Here is a 16,750-nt window from a genome sequence, read left to right as displayed (position 1 = left end):
GAAGCCCAAAGTTAGTAGAAGAAAGGCAATAATACAGATCAGCATGGAAATAAATGAAATAGAGACTAAAAAACAATAGAAAAGATCAATAAAACTAAGAGCTGGTTCTTTGAAAAATAAACAAAATTAATTAAACCTTTAGCCAAATGCATCAAGAAAAAAAAAAAAAAAAGAAAGGACTCAAAATCAGAAATGAAAGAGCAGTACAATCAACTCAAATAAACAAAACCAAAGTACAACCAACATCACAGAACTCAAAGAATCATGAGACTACTATGAAAAATTACATACCAACAAATTGGACAACCCAGAATAAATGGACAAATTCCTGGAAATAATTTCTAAGATTGAAGAAGAAATAGAAAGTCTGAACAAATAATTATTAGTAATGAGATTGAATCAGTAATCAAAAAACTCCCGACAAAAAAAAGTTCAGGACCAGATGACTTCCCAGGTGAATCCTACCAAACATTTAAAGATGATTGATGCCCTACTCTTCTTGAACTATAAGAAGAGGAAGAAGTGATTCCAAATTCATTCTATGAGGCCATCAACACCCTGATCTCCAAACCAGACAAAGACATTGCATAAAAAGAGCACTATAGGCCAATATCTCTGATGAACATAGATGCATAAATCCTCAACAAAATTTTTGCAAACCAAATTCAACAATACATTAACATTCACCACAACCAAGTGGGATTTATTCCAGGGATGCTAGAATGGTTCAATATTTGCAAATCAGTGGGATACATCACATTAACAACAAGAAAGATAACCATATAATCATCTCAATAGATGCAGGAAAAAGCAGTTAACAAACTACAACATCCACTCATAATAAAAACTCAATAAAGTAGTTTTAGTGGTAACACAATAAAGGCCATATATATACAAACCCACAGCTAACATCATATTCAATGGGGAAGAGCTGAAAAATTTTCCTTAAAATCAGGGTTAAGACAAGGCGGTCCACTCTCACCATTCTCATTCAGCATAGTACTGGAAGTCCTAGCCCAGCAATCAGACAAAGAGAAATACAAGTGTCCAAAGTGGTAAGAAAAAAATTAAACTCTTACTTTTTGCAAATGACATGATACATACATAGAAACCCTAAAGACTATAAAAAAAAAAAACAACTATTAGAATAAATGAATTCAGTAGAGTTGTAGGATACAAAATCAACATACAGAAATATTTTGCATTTCTATACACTAATAACAAAAGAGAGAAATTTTTTAAAATCTCATTTACAATTGCACAAAACAAATAAAATACCTAAGAATAAATTTGACCAAAGAGAACAGACTTATACTTTAAAAACTATAAGACACTTATAAAAGAAATTGAAGACAATACAAATGGAAAGATACATCATGCTTATAAAATGGAAGAATTATGGGGTGCCTGGATGGCTCAGTTGATTAAGTGTTCAACTTCAACCCAGGTCATGATCTGCGCTTCATGGATTTGAGCCCCGCGTAGGGCTCTGTGCTGACAGCTCGGAGCCTGGAGCCTGCTTCAGATTCTGTCTCTCTCTCTCTGCTTGTACTCTGTCTCTCTGTCTCCCAAAAATAAATAAATATTTAAAAGAAAATTTAAAAAATAAATAAAATGGAAGAATATTGTCAAAATGTCCATAGTACCCATAGCAACTTACAGATTCAATCCAATCCCTATCAAAATATGAATAGTATTTTTCACAAAACCAGAACAGATACTCCTAAAATTTGTGTGGAACCAAAAAAGACCCCAAATAGCCAAAGCAATCTTTTTTCTTTTTTTTTTTTTTTTTTTTTTTTTTTTTTTTTTTCTGAGAGAGAGACAGAGAGTGTGAGTGGAGGACGGGCAGAGAGAGAGGGAGACACAGAATCCAAAGTAGGCTCCAGGCTCGGAGCTGTCAGCACAGAGCCTGATGCAGAACTAGAACAGAATAGAGAATCCATAAATAAATCCACACTTATGGGGTCAGTTAATCTATGACAAAGGAGGCGCAAATATACATGAGGAAAGACAATTTTTTCAATAAACAGTGCTGCTGGGAAAACAGAACAGCTACATGCAAAAGATTAAAACTGGACCACTTTCTTACACCTTATGTAAAAATAAACTCAATGGATTAGAGACCTAAATGTGAGACCCAAACCATAAAACTCTTAAAAGAAAATAGGCAGCAATTTCTTGAATATCAGCCTTAGCAAAAGGGAAAGCAAGGATAACAAAAGCAAAAATATGCAATATAGACTATATCAAACTAAAAAGCTGCACAGTGAAGGAAATAAAACAATAAAACAAAATGGTGACCTTCTGAATTGAAGAATATATCTGTAAATGTTATATCTGATAAGGAGTTAGTATCCAAAAATCTATGAAGAACTCCTATAACTCAACACCAAAAGGACAAACCAGCTTCAAGAATAGGCAGAAGATCTGAATAGATATTTTTTTAAGAATATTTACAGATGGCCAACAGACACATGAAAAGATGCTCAACATCACTCATCAGGGAAATGCAAATCAAAACCAAAATGAGGTGTCGCCTCACTTACGTTAAGATGGCTAGTATCAAAAAGAGGAGAAATAACAAGTGTTGGTGAGTATGTAGAGAAAAGGGAACCCTTGTGCACTGTTAGTGGGAATGTAAATTGGTGCAGCCAATGTGGAAAACACTGGACATTCCTCAAGAAATTAAAAATAGAAATGCCATACAATCCAGTAATTCCACTCCTGGGTATTTGCCTGAATAAAATAAAAACATTAATTCGAAAAGATCTATTCGTCCCTACACTTATTGCAGCATGACTTACAATAGCAAAGATATGGAAGTGTCCATTCATAGATGATTAGACAAAGAATATGTGGAATATTACGCAGCCATAAAAAGGAATGCGATCTCACCAATAGAACAACATGGAGAGATCTAGAAAGTATTATGCTAAATGAAATAAGTTAGAGAAAGAAAAATACCATATGATTTCACTTTTATGTGGAATCTTAAAAACAAAACAAATCAAAGAACAAACAAAAAGCTGAATCGGTCCTGTAGATACAGAGAACAAACCGATGATTGCCAGAGGCGATACAGAGGTACAAACTTCTAGTTACCAAATAAAGAAGTCACAAGCATGAAAAGTACAGCATAGGGAATATTGTCAATACTATTATAATAATTCTGTATAGTGACAGTAACTACACTTATGATACGCATTTGATAAATTATGTAAATGTATAATCAGTGTGTTGTACACCTAAAACTAATATAATATTGTATGCCAATTATACGTCTATTAAAATTTTAAAAATAAAATGGGTATAAGAATGTTGTAACTAGTATGCCGGATGGGGTGTGAGGTAGAATGAAATTTAGCTGGGTCCTCTAATTAGGATTTGACTGTAGATGCCTCTTTGTCTTCTATTCACCTAATTACATTTGACACTTCAACAGTACCCTCCCTTTATTTATTTATTTTTATTATCTTTAAAGGCTTTATTTTTTTAAAAGCAATTTCAGTTTTACAACAAAATTGAGAGGAAAGCACAGATTTCTTAAAATCTCCTGTTCCCACACATGCATAGTCTCCCCCATTACCATCATTGTTGACCGGCCTGAGCACCCTCCCTATAGGCATCTTCAAGATACAAGAACTTCAAAGGAATCTTGGATTCTTTCAGCAAACCTTACAATGACAGATTTTGTTCTCCTTCACTATCCACTTTGAAATCCCAACCATTAGACAAAACGATGTTTTAAAATTTCCAGATATTTCCTCCTTACAATTAATATCACTAACATTCTCCATGTTCTCATAAATCTACATTATTATTAATATATATTTTTTAATTATATCTAAAGTTGGTGGATATCCATTTTTCTCCTGGCATTTTTATTCCTTGTTATATTTCGATTAGAAACTGATTTTTAAAAATTGCTCTTTCCTCCTTGCTTTCTAATTATGGGTTACTAAAAGTTTATTTTAAACATGGATCTCTAATTGCTATCAAGCTTGCCTTAATATTTTACATATAATCTGACTAGATATGATGGGTGGTCAAACATGAAACTATAAAAAATTAATTGAACAGATTGAGGGCACCTGGTTGTCTCTGTCCATAGAGCATGTGACTCTTGATCTCAGGGTTGTGAGTTCAAATCCCTATGTTGGGTATAGAGCTTATAAAAATAAATAAATTCATAAATAAAAATAAAATAAACAGATTGAAACAAGTGTTCTGGTGAATTACTTACTTCTCAAGGGCAGGACCAATCCTCAAAGAGGGAGATTGTAGTTAATCTCTCCCCAGAATGTCTGCTTTCAGACATGGCTGGGTTCTGGTGGAACAGGCATATCTTTGCATCAAAAAGCCCCCAGTAGATTAAATATAAATATTTAATAATATATATTTTTAATTTAAAACACTTAACATGTATAAGGGCAAATGCTGTTATGAATATACATCAATGATCTGGAAATGTCTATTTGTAACCTCGGTAATAATTTCAAGACTCAATATGTGTAAAGCATTCCCTATTAAAATACACTCATGAAAGTTAGGCAACAAAAGTTTAGACTTCATAACTACAAGTACTCAACCTCTGAGGGAAGCTTGATTTGAAAATGAGACATTTCTTGCCTTCCCTTGAATCAAGCACAAATGCTTGGCCCTTATATTGCAAAACCAACTAGTTAAAAGCAAACAGGTGCCTTTCCACAGGGGGACTAGTGGAGGGTGGGGGGGAGGCATTTTCTTTGGAGGCTCTCATCTGGATTCCTTCCCCTTCATTAATGACCTAACGAGAGCCATTCTGATGATTGTAAGCCATGACTGACAGCCCGCATCTGTGGCCTACCCAGAGCATAAGAGTCCAATTTGACTGGGATAATAAATAAAAATCTTGTCGTACTATTATAGGATGTTTGGCAAGGACAAGAATTAAGGCACCTTTATAACTCCCGAAGGAATCTGGTGATATTTCTGACGTGATCTCACACATCATTCTGTCCTGCCTGACCTTCCTTGTATCACCCTCCTGAATTATAGCTTGTATCCGTTACTCTCTCCTCCTTCCATAGCCTCTCCCCAAAATAAAGGATTACTGACCTGAAGAAAACAAATCTGATTTTTTTTTTTTAAATCTTTATAAGAAAGTCAGTTAAAATGTCCTGGAAGTCACTCCATATGTTTTCTGCAGAACATTTACTGCATCCATTAGATTAAATGTCTCACTTTATGAAATGAGTCCTGAAGGTCTTTTGGGGATTAAAGGACCTCTTTCAGAAGGGTCCAGCTTCATCCCTTAATAATTTCTGGGGTCCTAGGATGTTATAGGATATATTATATATTCATCAAGTTCACCAGTTTACCACCCACTTTTTCAATGATTAGTTCCTTTATCCTGGCAGTCAGTGAGAGTTGCCTCTTAAGCACTTCCTCATGAATCCACCTAAAAAGGGAGGTTTTGATATGTTGTAATAGCTTTTCTCACACTCTCCAGAGAAGCTTAACAGCTTCTGTGTGATGAGCCAAAGGAGAGTACACTTATATAAGAACAGACACACTTCAAGGACACCGTTAAGCACGAAGATAGTAGCGGCACATGGGAATGGCGGGCATGCCTATGGAGGCCCGATGCCCTGTTCGAGTAGAAAGACCTCATTTAGGGTGACGGGTCTCTGGGCGTGTCCCAGCAACCACATGAGGAAGGCAGAGCTTGATTTCCATCAGCCTCAGTATTCCTAAGAAACTAGCCTTTTGTTATCCTTATAGCTTCTCTTTATATCTGAGCCTCCTTTGAGTTCCTTAAATGGATGGTAACAGCAAAGTGTTACCCTTTCATGAGAGTATTTGCATTTTAACTTACATCTAATCTAAAAGGATTGAAAGTGCGCTAATGGAGAATTGAGAAGCCACAAACTGAGGGAATTTATATTCCTTTATTAAACTGAACCCTGAGCTGAAACTCCCCCTCGTGCTTTCTGAATACACTTGTTGCTAAGACCTTGACTTCAAGGGGAGCTACTTCCACTTTAATGACAAAAACCCTTTTCTTCCATGCTCTTTTGCAGCAGCGTTGAGACAAGATGGGACTTTTTAAAAGACTTTACAAAGCTCTGAGTAGAAAAGCAAAGGGACAGATAGAAGCCACAAGAAACATAAAGACACCATGCTAATAAACAACAGTCCTCACCCTCCACAGTAAACACACCCCTCCCATGTTGAGAAGCTGGTAAGTGTGATTCTCTGGTAAGACAGCAAGGGATGAACGGGTCTAGTGCATTCCTGAGCAACAATTCTGAGCTTTTACAACTTTAGGTATCCTACAGAACGGCAACCACTGATTCAGTCTCAGAACATTATCCTACATATCCATAAGAATTGTCTGGGTACTCTGGCCTTTCCTGAACCTCAGAAATGAGACACCAGCCTTGCCTAAACTATATAGCATTGTCAGCCACACCAGAGTCGGTTGAATTTGTGTGTCTCTAGAGACCAAGGCATACAGTATATATGAGACAGCGAGTTAACTGTAGAGCAGTCCAATGATGAGAGGCCAGGCTCCAAGATTATGATGTCACTGGGTCCTAGAACACAAGCAAGTCCTCAAGAGGGATGCCAGAGGTCATCTAATTCATGCTGTTGGTTCTCCATCTGAAGGGTAAAGTGACTTGCACACCATTGGAGACCACACCTTCTTGCTCTCTGCACTCCCTCCCTCCAACTTACCTCGACAAGCAGAGGCCAGGCTCTGCTTGATTGGGAGATAATAAAGGAATCGATTACTCAGGTAGCATGTTGGCATATATGAGCCCTGAAGGACTTTATCTCCCTTAGAATCTGTGTTCTGTGATGTTTATAGACTCATAAGTGGGCACCCTTGCCTTGGGGCTTATCACCTTCCACACACCATCCCATATTCTGTTTGCTTATCTCTTTGAGGGACATAATAACTGTCTTAGTTTATTCATGTTCTGGCACCAGGTCTTACAACTGAAATAAATCAGCCCTACCCTAGAAAGAAGTGGTCTGAAAAGGCAAAAATCCCCGTGGGAAAGAATCCCTGCTAAGGATCTGGGCTGGTGCACTGCCTCAGTCTGAGTGATAAAGTGGCTCTTTTCCAACATGTAGAAATGTAGCAAGTAATGAAAACATTAACTAATGCAGGTTCCACGCGTTTGCAACAGGCATTGTTGTAAGCATGTTGTGTCTTATTTCGCTTTATGTGTGTAACAACCTCATGAAAAGGAAATGCTGTTGGAGCCCAGTTTACCAGTGAAGAAACCAAGTCAAGAAGTAATTTACCCATAGTCCTGTAGCTAGTAAGGAATGAGCTCAAGATTAAAATCTAAGCATTCTCAAACTCTCGACCTCATGATCTTAAGCTATACTGTCTGCCTGCACAATTCTAAACCACCGTCTGGAAAAACACCAGGGATAAGAATCAAACACTTTGCATCCCTTGCAAAACTTGCTGACAGTTTTTATAGTTACCCTATAGAAGACTCATCATCGCTCAGCTTCATTATTTTGTACCAAAATGCTATGATTTCCGAGAATCTCCAATACCTACACACCAAAGATGAAAATGGATATATTTTATAAAGTATTTTCTCATCTAAATCTCCTGTCATTGCTGCTTCTCTTTGAGTATGATATTGTCAAATAATCGCTCGTATAAATTTAACGTGATGAAGTTTAGACATGAACATTTGCTGCCAAAGTTGGTCAGAATGACCATGAGTTGTCAGGAATTTAGGGTCCTCTGAGATTAGTCAACTTTCCATGCACTGCTCCCACTAGGAATGCTTTTCCTGCACAGATGAGCAGCTTGTCAAACCCTCTGTGTTTGGGAGACTCATGAGATTTCTGTAAGTATGGTATGTACAAGAGATGAGTTCTTCCCAAACCGTTAGCCTCTCTGCAAAATAACAATGTTCATCATTTTTGTTTTTCCCTTGGCTTCCTTATTTCTTTCCCTCCTTTCTTTCTGAGTTTAGTGGGAAATAGAAGCACAATACATAAGCAGTAACTTGACAAGACTTATTTTCTTTTGCTAAAATAATTACTTTGTTTTAAAATATGCCCTTTAATATCTAGAAATTTGAGTGCATCAGAGTTTTGTTTCTTGAAAAAAATAAATTCAGAAGCGTCAGGTTTTTAGACTTGACCCGTCAAGGTGTTTCTTTGATTAGTAGTAAGCCATACATTTTGCAATAACATATTTTAGGAGATTTCTGAATTCCGTCATTTGGATAAGAAGCAATTTATCTTCCAATCATATTGAAGTTAAGACATTTTTGTGGATGAACCGAACTTGGTATTGGCCTCCCATAGGTATGCCTTTTCCACTCCATAGTCAGTAATACTGACAAATAAATAATTGAATTTTTAAAGACAGCCTAAATGAAATACAAATTTGCCTGTTATTACTAAAGCATTCCAGAGTAAGTTTCCTATTAGTCCTTCCTCTTCCTTTCCATAGTTTAATCCTTCTAAAGTTAGAAGTTGCTGACATTATCTTTAGCACACAGATCTAGCAGCATATGTATCCATTATCTGACTTGCTTACAGGGAACAAGGACAATGTTTTGTTAATCACCATATCATCAGTGTCCTATATGATACCTGCCATAAAGCTCAATAAAATTTACTTCAGCTGTGTTGAAAATAATTAATGAACAATCTGTTTAACAAAAGAAGACCAAAGGATCCAGTAGGGAATGATCTTGGTTTATTCTGAGACAACTCTTATTCTTTTGCTAAAAAGTCCATGTACAAAAGCAAAATAGCAATTACATGTAAGAGTCTATCATAACTGTTCAGATGTCAATCCTTAATTCAATAATGCCAGGGACTATGTACAATCCTGGAGATACAAAGCTTGACAAATAAATATAGTGCCTGCTCTAGAGGGGTGTATAATACACCAGGCAAGATGAACACAGAATGAGTGTGCTTGCTATAGGAATACAGGCTGTCAGAGGAGAATATAGTGGAAGGCTGAGTTGATGGGGTGGGAGGGGGGATCAGGAAAGCTCTCCTACATAGCGACTCAAGTTGAAGCAGGGATGATGGGCAAAACTAGGCAGGCAGAGAGAGTGCCAGGTAGAGGGAGCTGCATGGATGGAGCCTTTAAAGAGTGAAACAGCTTGAAATGTTCATTTGGGGGTACAAAACAGATCTAAGTTTAAAGGGAAGCTAATCAAGCTAGAATACTGCTTCCTGTATTACACACAGACTCCCATTATTTTTCCTAAACCATTGGGAAAAAAATTTTAATATGACAGGGTTGTATAAATTTTGCTAAGTCACCTGCAAAAGGAAAATAACTAACAATTACTCGTGCTATCAATGTCCTTCAGTTTTGTTTCATAAAAGCAAAATATGATTAAATTAGGAGGCTTCAAATTTTCATTAATTTAATATGCATCAAGATTTCTTTATTTAAGGTATTCCACGGTAAACATCTGTTATATTAATTATTGCAAAGATTATTCTGCACTAGATAGCTTGGTATTTAAGGAGAGTGTATCACCTTCCTACTTGATACATTTTCAGTATATGCTTTCATGTGTTTATTTTAGAAAATAACTATAGAGTTTGAGATTAAGTATGTCACTCTAATTTTTAACACCACTGGTACAAAATGCCATTAGATCACCTACCATCACTGTGGGATGTACATTCTTTAGAAATGATTTTTCAGAGGACTCTTTTTTTTTTCTCCGTAGATGCATACTTTTCTCACAAATACTAACAGTGGTATTTTTTCTAGGATCCGTGCAGGCAAGGTTGTAACCACTAGGGATTTTCCTGGAGACAGTAATTTTCAAACAATAGAGCAAAAATGCATACATCAGCCAACTAATTTATGCTACATCAATTTTACACACCCAGAAAGCATGAAACTTTAAAATGATCTCACCAAAGTCAAATAAGCCACACAGAAGCTACCAAAACAGGCCTGGCCCTTTCATCTAAACAAGCTTATGTCATGCCGCCTTTGAGAACACAATGTATTCTGAAAGGGCAGGAAGGCCATGCTTCTAAATGCATGTTCTATTAGACAGCAAAGAACTACAAAAGACGCTCAAAGCAAAGTGTCTGGGAACCCAAGTTGATTAATGTGCAGCTTTATTTCACTTCAGGGGTAAAGGACTGGAGGGATAAAAGACCATAAGCTCGCTTGACGACTGGAAAGGTCGCAAAGGAAATGATGGTAGGTAACATGAAGTTGTCAGGGAGACCAGAGACCCCAGTACTCAGAAATGTGTGGCAGAGGCTCCAGCAGTGAGGTGACAGGTGAGCTGCCAATCATCCAAGGGTTCAGCCCAAATGAAAAGACCAAAGGAAATACAAGCCCCTGGAACCCCAAGTTGAAGTTCAGGGCCCTCTTCCCCAATAAGTGAAATGAAGCAGATCAGGGAGTAGGATTCTCGATGACTAGCTGAGAGGACTTTGGGTCCTCACTATGGTCAGATAGCTCCCATTTTACTCTCACTGGCTCATGGCGGTCACTCTGACACAGGTTTCTGGGTCCACTGAGATACGGAAATAGCCAGGCCAGGTAGTCACCATCACTGCTTATTATAGAGCAAGGATGTGGACAGAGCCACAGCCATCCTAGGGCTGGGGCAGGTGCTCCCACTGGTATGCTTTAGGGAAAGCTCTAGGCAGCCGACCTGAAGGAGTGCCTATCTTCAAAGATCATACAAAGAAGGACAAGCATTCCTAACATAACTGCTCTTTTATGAACTCCATAGAATTAGAGTCCTGGGTGATATGAATGTAAACTGAGCAGTTCTCAACTGTTTATGTCAATGGATGGGAGCACTAGCCTCCATCCTTTCCCCCAGAAAACCCTGATAAGAATTATAATGGACACAGGAAGAGACCAAAGGCCTCACCTTCCCTAAAACATTCCCAATTCACTTAGTTAAAGGCTACAGAGCTTCTTTTTAAAAAGTTGAAAAAGCAGGGCCACCTTGGTGGCTCAGTTGGTTAATCATCTGAGTTTGGCTCAGGTCATGATCTCCCAGCTCATGGGTTCGAGCCCCACGTCAGGCTCTGTGCTGACAGCTCAGAGCCTGGAGCCTGCTTTGGATTCTGTGTCTCCCTCTCTCTGTGCTCCTCCCCTGCTCATGCTCTGTCTCTCCTTCTCTCAAAAAAATAAATAAATAAATAAACATTAAGAAAATTAAGTTGAAAAAGCATAAAAGAAATCATATGATCAGTAAAATCTCATCAAGTGGACCTAATGTTATGATAGGGACAAAGACAAATTATGTAAGAATTCCCAACCTCTTTCCAAGCTTGCGTTCCTTTCACTGGATCTCTCCGTGGAGGTGAGGCTATGACTGAGGAGTGGGGTATGAGGGGGTACTGGAAAAGAGAGCAGTAGGATTTACAGTGAAAAGAACAGACAGGGACTTACAAAAGGAGTGAGAGGAAGGGGGAGAAAAGCATCACGTGGTTATCATGGGAAGAAACATTTTTTTTTTGCAGCCACTGAAGGGATTTGGTGGAGAGGGGTCAGTGAAGAGGAATCTGAAGACGTTTTTCCATGAGGCTCATGTGTGAAGGCCTGTGGTACTTCTTCCACAGCACCTTTAAAAATTGTATTATTTCTTAAGGGTTCCAGAGTCAGATTTGTGGGATTCATATAAACGGCTCTTCTATACTTGGGTAATATCTGAGACAGGCTCCAGGAAAGTAACCAAAGCAGGGGGCTTATTCTAGAAGAAGAAGCTCTCCTGAAATTTCTGCAGACCATCCCAGGAACAGCACATGTTAGTTTTTGTTATAGCTGTTGTTTCAAACCCTTTGTTTCCTCTAAATATAAGACTTGTTGCTGCTATTTTTGCACTTTGAAAACTGCAGTTTCAGCTTCCAGATCACATTCCCTTCTGTAATTGTAACAAACCAAATGGCTCTAGTGGAAAACGCGGCTCTGCTTAACTTTTGGCATCTGAGATGTACCCTACAGAGTGTGCCTCTGTATCACACTGAGCGAAAAGACGAACAGTTTCGCACCCAGGAGATCAAATTAACTAATGAGGTAAATCTGACATTCATGGGTGAAACAACACACAGTGTTTAAGGATGCGTCTGAAAAGAACTTTACAAAAAGTCATTAAAGAAATTTCATTCTTAGGCCATTATGAGCAGCTCTTGAGAATTTGCCACTATTTCAGTTACTTAGGGAAGACAAGACAATGGAAGCAAATAGACCCAAAGACTCATGACTCAACAGGATAGCAGTTACCTTCTTGCTCACCCAGTAATCTAGAAAGGTTTGAGGCTGGTGTGAGCCACATAGCCATGCAGAACCCAGGTGAATTGTAGCTTTGCATTTCAGCCTATGGCTTTTTTTTTTTTTTTTTTTTTTTTGAGAGGGTGAAGGATGGAGAGGAGCAGAGGGAGAGAGAGAGAGAGTCTCTTAAGCAGGCTCCTCATTCAGTGCAGAGCCTGACACAGGGCTCGATCCCACCACCCTGTGATTAAGACCCGAGCCCAAATTAAGTCAGGCATTCTATAAAGCCTGTGGCTTTATAGTTACTATGGGTACGAGAAGAGACAGAGAGCTTGAAGGAAAAAGAACATGAATGAAGAGATATGGAGGTTTTCCTGGGTCATACCTGGGAGTAGCAGACACCATTTGTGATCATGCTCTGCTGATGACAACAGTGCCCTCACTATAAGAAAAGCTGAGAACTGTACTCTGGCTATGTGTCCAAAGAGGAGAGAACAGAGGAAAAACTGATAATCTCTAACACAGACATTTCTCTGAATTCTATTTTCTGCCTTAAGAATATAATTTACATCTCCCAACAAACAAGAGTCTGGGGCCAGATGGTTTTCCAGGGAATTCTACCAAACATTTAAAGAAGAGTTAACACCTATTCTTTTGAAGCTGTTCCAAAAAAATAGAAATGGAAGGAAAACTTTCAAACTCATTCTATGCAGCCAGTATTACCTTGATTCCAAAACCAGACAAAGACCCCACTGAAAAGGAGAATTGCAGACCAATTTCCCTGGATGCAAAAATTCTCAACAAGATACTAGCAAACTGGATCCAACAATACATTAAAAGAATTATTCACCATAATCAAGTGGGATTTATTCCTTAGATGCAGAGCTGGTTCAGTATCCACAAATCAATCAGTGTGATACATCACATTAATAAAAGAAAGGATAAGAACCACATGAACCTCTTAATAGATGCTAACAAAGCATTTGAGAAAATACAGCATCTTTCTTGACAAAAACCCTCAAGAAAATAGGGATAGAAGGATCATACATCAAGATCATTAAGGCCATATATAGCCTTAAGGCCACTAATATCATCTTCAATGGGGAAAAACTGAGAGCTTTCCCCCTAAGGTCAAGAACATGACAAGGATGTCCGCTCTCAGCACTGTTAATTCAACATAGTGTTGTAAGTCCTAGCCTCAGTAATCAGACAACACAAAGAAATAAAAGGCATCCAAATCAGCAAGGAGGAAGTCACACTTTCACTCATCCCACATGACATGAAACTCTGTGGAAAACCCAAAAGACTCTACCAAAACAACTGCTAGAACTGATCCATGAATTCGGCATAGTCGCAGGATATAAAATCAATGTACAGAAATCAGTTGCATTTCTATACACCAATAATGAAACAGCAGAAAGAGTAATCAAGGAATCGATCCCATTTACAATTTCACCAAAAACCATAAAATACCTAGGAATAAACCTAACCAAAGAGGTGAAAAATCTATACACTTAAAACTATAGAAAGCTTGGGGCGTCTGGGTGGCTCAGCCCAGGGTTCGAGCCCTGGGTTGTGCTCTGTACTGACAGCTCAGAGCCTGGAGCCTGCTTCGGTTTCTGTCTCCTCCTCTCTCTGCCCCCCACTGTTCGCGCTCTGTCTCCCTCTCTCAAAAATAAACATTAAGAAAGAAAAAAAAACTATAGAAAACTCATGAAAGAAATTGAAGAAGACACAAAAAATGGAAAAGCATTCCATGCTCCTGGATAGGAAGAACAAATATCGTTAAAATGTTGATACTACCAAAGAAATCTACATATTCAATGCAATCCCTATTAAAATTATACCAGCATTCTGCACAGAGCTAGAACAAATAATGCTAAAATTTGTATGGAACCAGAAAAGACCCCGAATAGCCAAAGCGATCCTGAAAAAGAAAACCAAAGCTAGAGGCATCACAATCTGAGACTTCAAGATGTATTAAAAAGCTGTAATCATCAAGACAGTATGGTACTGGCACAAAAACAGATACTCAGATCCACGGAACAGAATAGAGAACCCAGAAATGGACCCACAAACGTATGGCCAACTAATCTTTGACAAAGTAGGAAAGAATATCCAAAGGAATAAAGACAGCCTCTTCAGCAAGTGGTGCTGGGAAAACTGAACAGCGACATGCAGAAGAATGAACCTGAACCTTTCCTTACACCATACACAAAAATAAACTCAAAATGGATGAAATACCTAAATGTAAGACAGGAAGCCATCAAAATCCTCGAGGAGAAAGCAGGCAAAAACCTCTTTGACCTCGGCTGCAGCAACTTCTTTAACACATCTCTGGAGGCAAGGGAAACAAAAGCAAAAATGAACTCTTGGAACCTCATCAAAATAAAAAGCTTCTGCACAGCAAAGGAAACGATCAGCAAAACTAAAAGGCAACCGACAGAATGGGAGAAGATATTTGCAAATGACATATCAGATAAAGGGTTAGTATCCAAAATCTGTAAAGAACTTATCAAATTCAACACCCAAAAACTAAGTAATCCAGTGAAGAAATGGGCAAAAGACATAGACACTTCTCCAAAGAATACATCCAGATGGCCAACCGACACAATGAAAACACGCTCAACATCACTCATCAGGGAAATACAGATCAAAACCACAACCTCACACCTGTCAGAATGGCTAAATTTACAATGCAGGAAACAAAAGATGTTGGCAAATATATGGAGAAACAGGAACTCTTGTGCACTGTTGTTGGGAATGCAAACTGGTGCAGCCACTCTGGAAAACAGTACGGGGGTTCCTCAAAAATAGAACTACCCTACGATCCAGTAAGCACACCTTTAGGTATTTATCCAAAGGATACAAAAATACTGATTCGGAGGAGCACATGCACCCCAATGTTTACAGAGCACTATGAATAATAGCCAAATTATGGAAAGAGCCTAAATGTCCATCGACTGGCAAATGGATAGAGAAAATGTGGTGTGTATGTATGTGTATGTGTATATCTATACACACACACACACACACACACACACACACACACACAATGGAATATTATTCGGCCATCAAAGAGAAAGAAATCTTGCGGCACCTGGGTGGCTCAGTTGGTTAAGTGTCTGACTTTGGCTCAGGTCATGATCTCATGGTTCGTGGGTTTGAGCCCCACATGGGGCTCTGTGCTGATGGCTTAGAGCCTGGAGCCTGCTTCGGATTCTGTCTGTCTGTCTGTCTGTCTCTCTCTCTCTCTCCCTCCCTCCCCCTCCCCCACTTACACTCTGTCACTCTCTCTCAAAGATAAACTTTTTTAAAAAAAGAATGAAATCTTACCATTTGCAACAATGTGGATGGAAATAGAGTGTATTATGTTAAGCGAAATAAGTCCATCAGAGAAAGATAAATATCATTTCACTCATGTGTGGAATTTATGGTATAAAACAAATAAACATAAGGGAAGGGAAGCAAAAATAATATCAAAGTGGAAAGAGATACAAACCATAATAGACTCTTTAATACAGAGAACAAACTGAGGCTTGCTGGTGGGGTGCTAGGTTGGGGGAAGGGCTACAAGGGTAAGGGGCATTAAGGAGGACACTTGTTGTGATGAGCACTGGGTGTTATATGTAAGGGATGAATCACTAAATTCTACTCCTGAAATTATTATTACACTATATGTTAACTAACTTGGATTTAAATTAAAAAAAAAATAATATAATTTATATGTACTATCAATGGCCATACCACTCTGAATGTGCCACTCTTGTCTGATCTTGGAAACTAAGCAGGGTTGGGCCTGGTTAGTACTTGGGTGGAAAATACTATTTACATGTACTAAGAGTTATAGGGGGCCCACAATATGTGGGTCCTCTGTTATAAGGCGACAGAGAATTTGGTAACAATATGACTTAACAGATGTGTTTTATTAAAATGATCTCTTGAGGGAAGAATTATTGCTAAATACTATCAAAACAGCATGGTACTGGTACAAAAATAGAGACATAGATCAATAGAACAGAATGGAAATCCCCAAAATAAACCTACAGAGATATGATAAATTAATCAACAACAAAGGAGGCAAGAATATACAACAGGGAAAAGAGTTTTTTCAATAAATGGTGCTGGGAAAACTGGACAGCTATACGCAAAACAATGAAACATCTTCTTACACCATACATAAAAGACCATACAGAAGACCACCTTCTTGCACCATACATAAAAACAAACTGAAAATGTATTAAAACCTAAATGTGAGACCTGAAACCATAAAAATCCCAAAAGAAAACATGGGCAGTAATCTCTTGGACATCAGCCTTAGCAACATTTATCTAAATATGTCTCCTCAGAGAAGGGAAACAAAAGGAAAAATAAACTATTGGGACTACACCAAAATAAAAAGCTTTAGTACAGCAAAGGAAAGCATCAACAAAACAGAAAGGCAACCTACTGAATGGGAGAAGATATTTGTAAATGGTATACCCAATAAAGATTTAACAT

General features: G+C 38.2%; 2 long non-coding RNA genes across 3 annotated transcripts in view; one reads left to right on the top strand and one right to left on the bottom strand.

Moving 5' to 3' along the window:
- Window positions 1-16,750, bottom strand: part of LOC122236521 — a 218,323-nt gene that overhangs the window by 37,314 nt on the left and 164,259 nt on the right. The window lies entirely within an intron of this gene.
- Window positions 1-16,750, top strand: part of LOC122236523 — a 33,371-nt gene that overhangs the window by 3,684 nt on the left and 12,937 nt on the right. Inside the window, exon 2 of the long non-coding RNA XR_006214568.1 lies at window positions 6,066-6,226. This is a non-coding gene — a long non-coding RNA (uncharacterized LOC122236523). The remainder of the gene's footprint in view (window positions 1-6,065; window positions 6,227-16,750) is intronic.

The sequence above is a fragment of the Panthera tigris genome, chromosome A1 (genome assembly GCF_018350195.1).
Source record: "Panthera tigris isolate Pti1 chromosome A1, P.tigris_Pti1_mat1.1, whole genome shotgun sequence".
NCBI lineage: Eukaryota > Metazoa > Chordata > Mammalia > Carnivora > Felidae > Panthera > Panthera tigris.
Note: the sequence above shows the minus strand (reverse complement) of the source record. Positions and strands in the feature narration are given on the sequence as shown.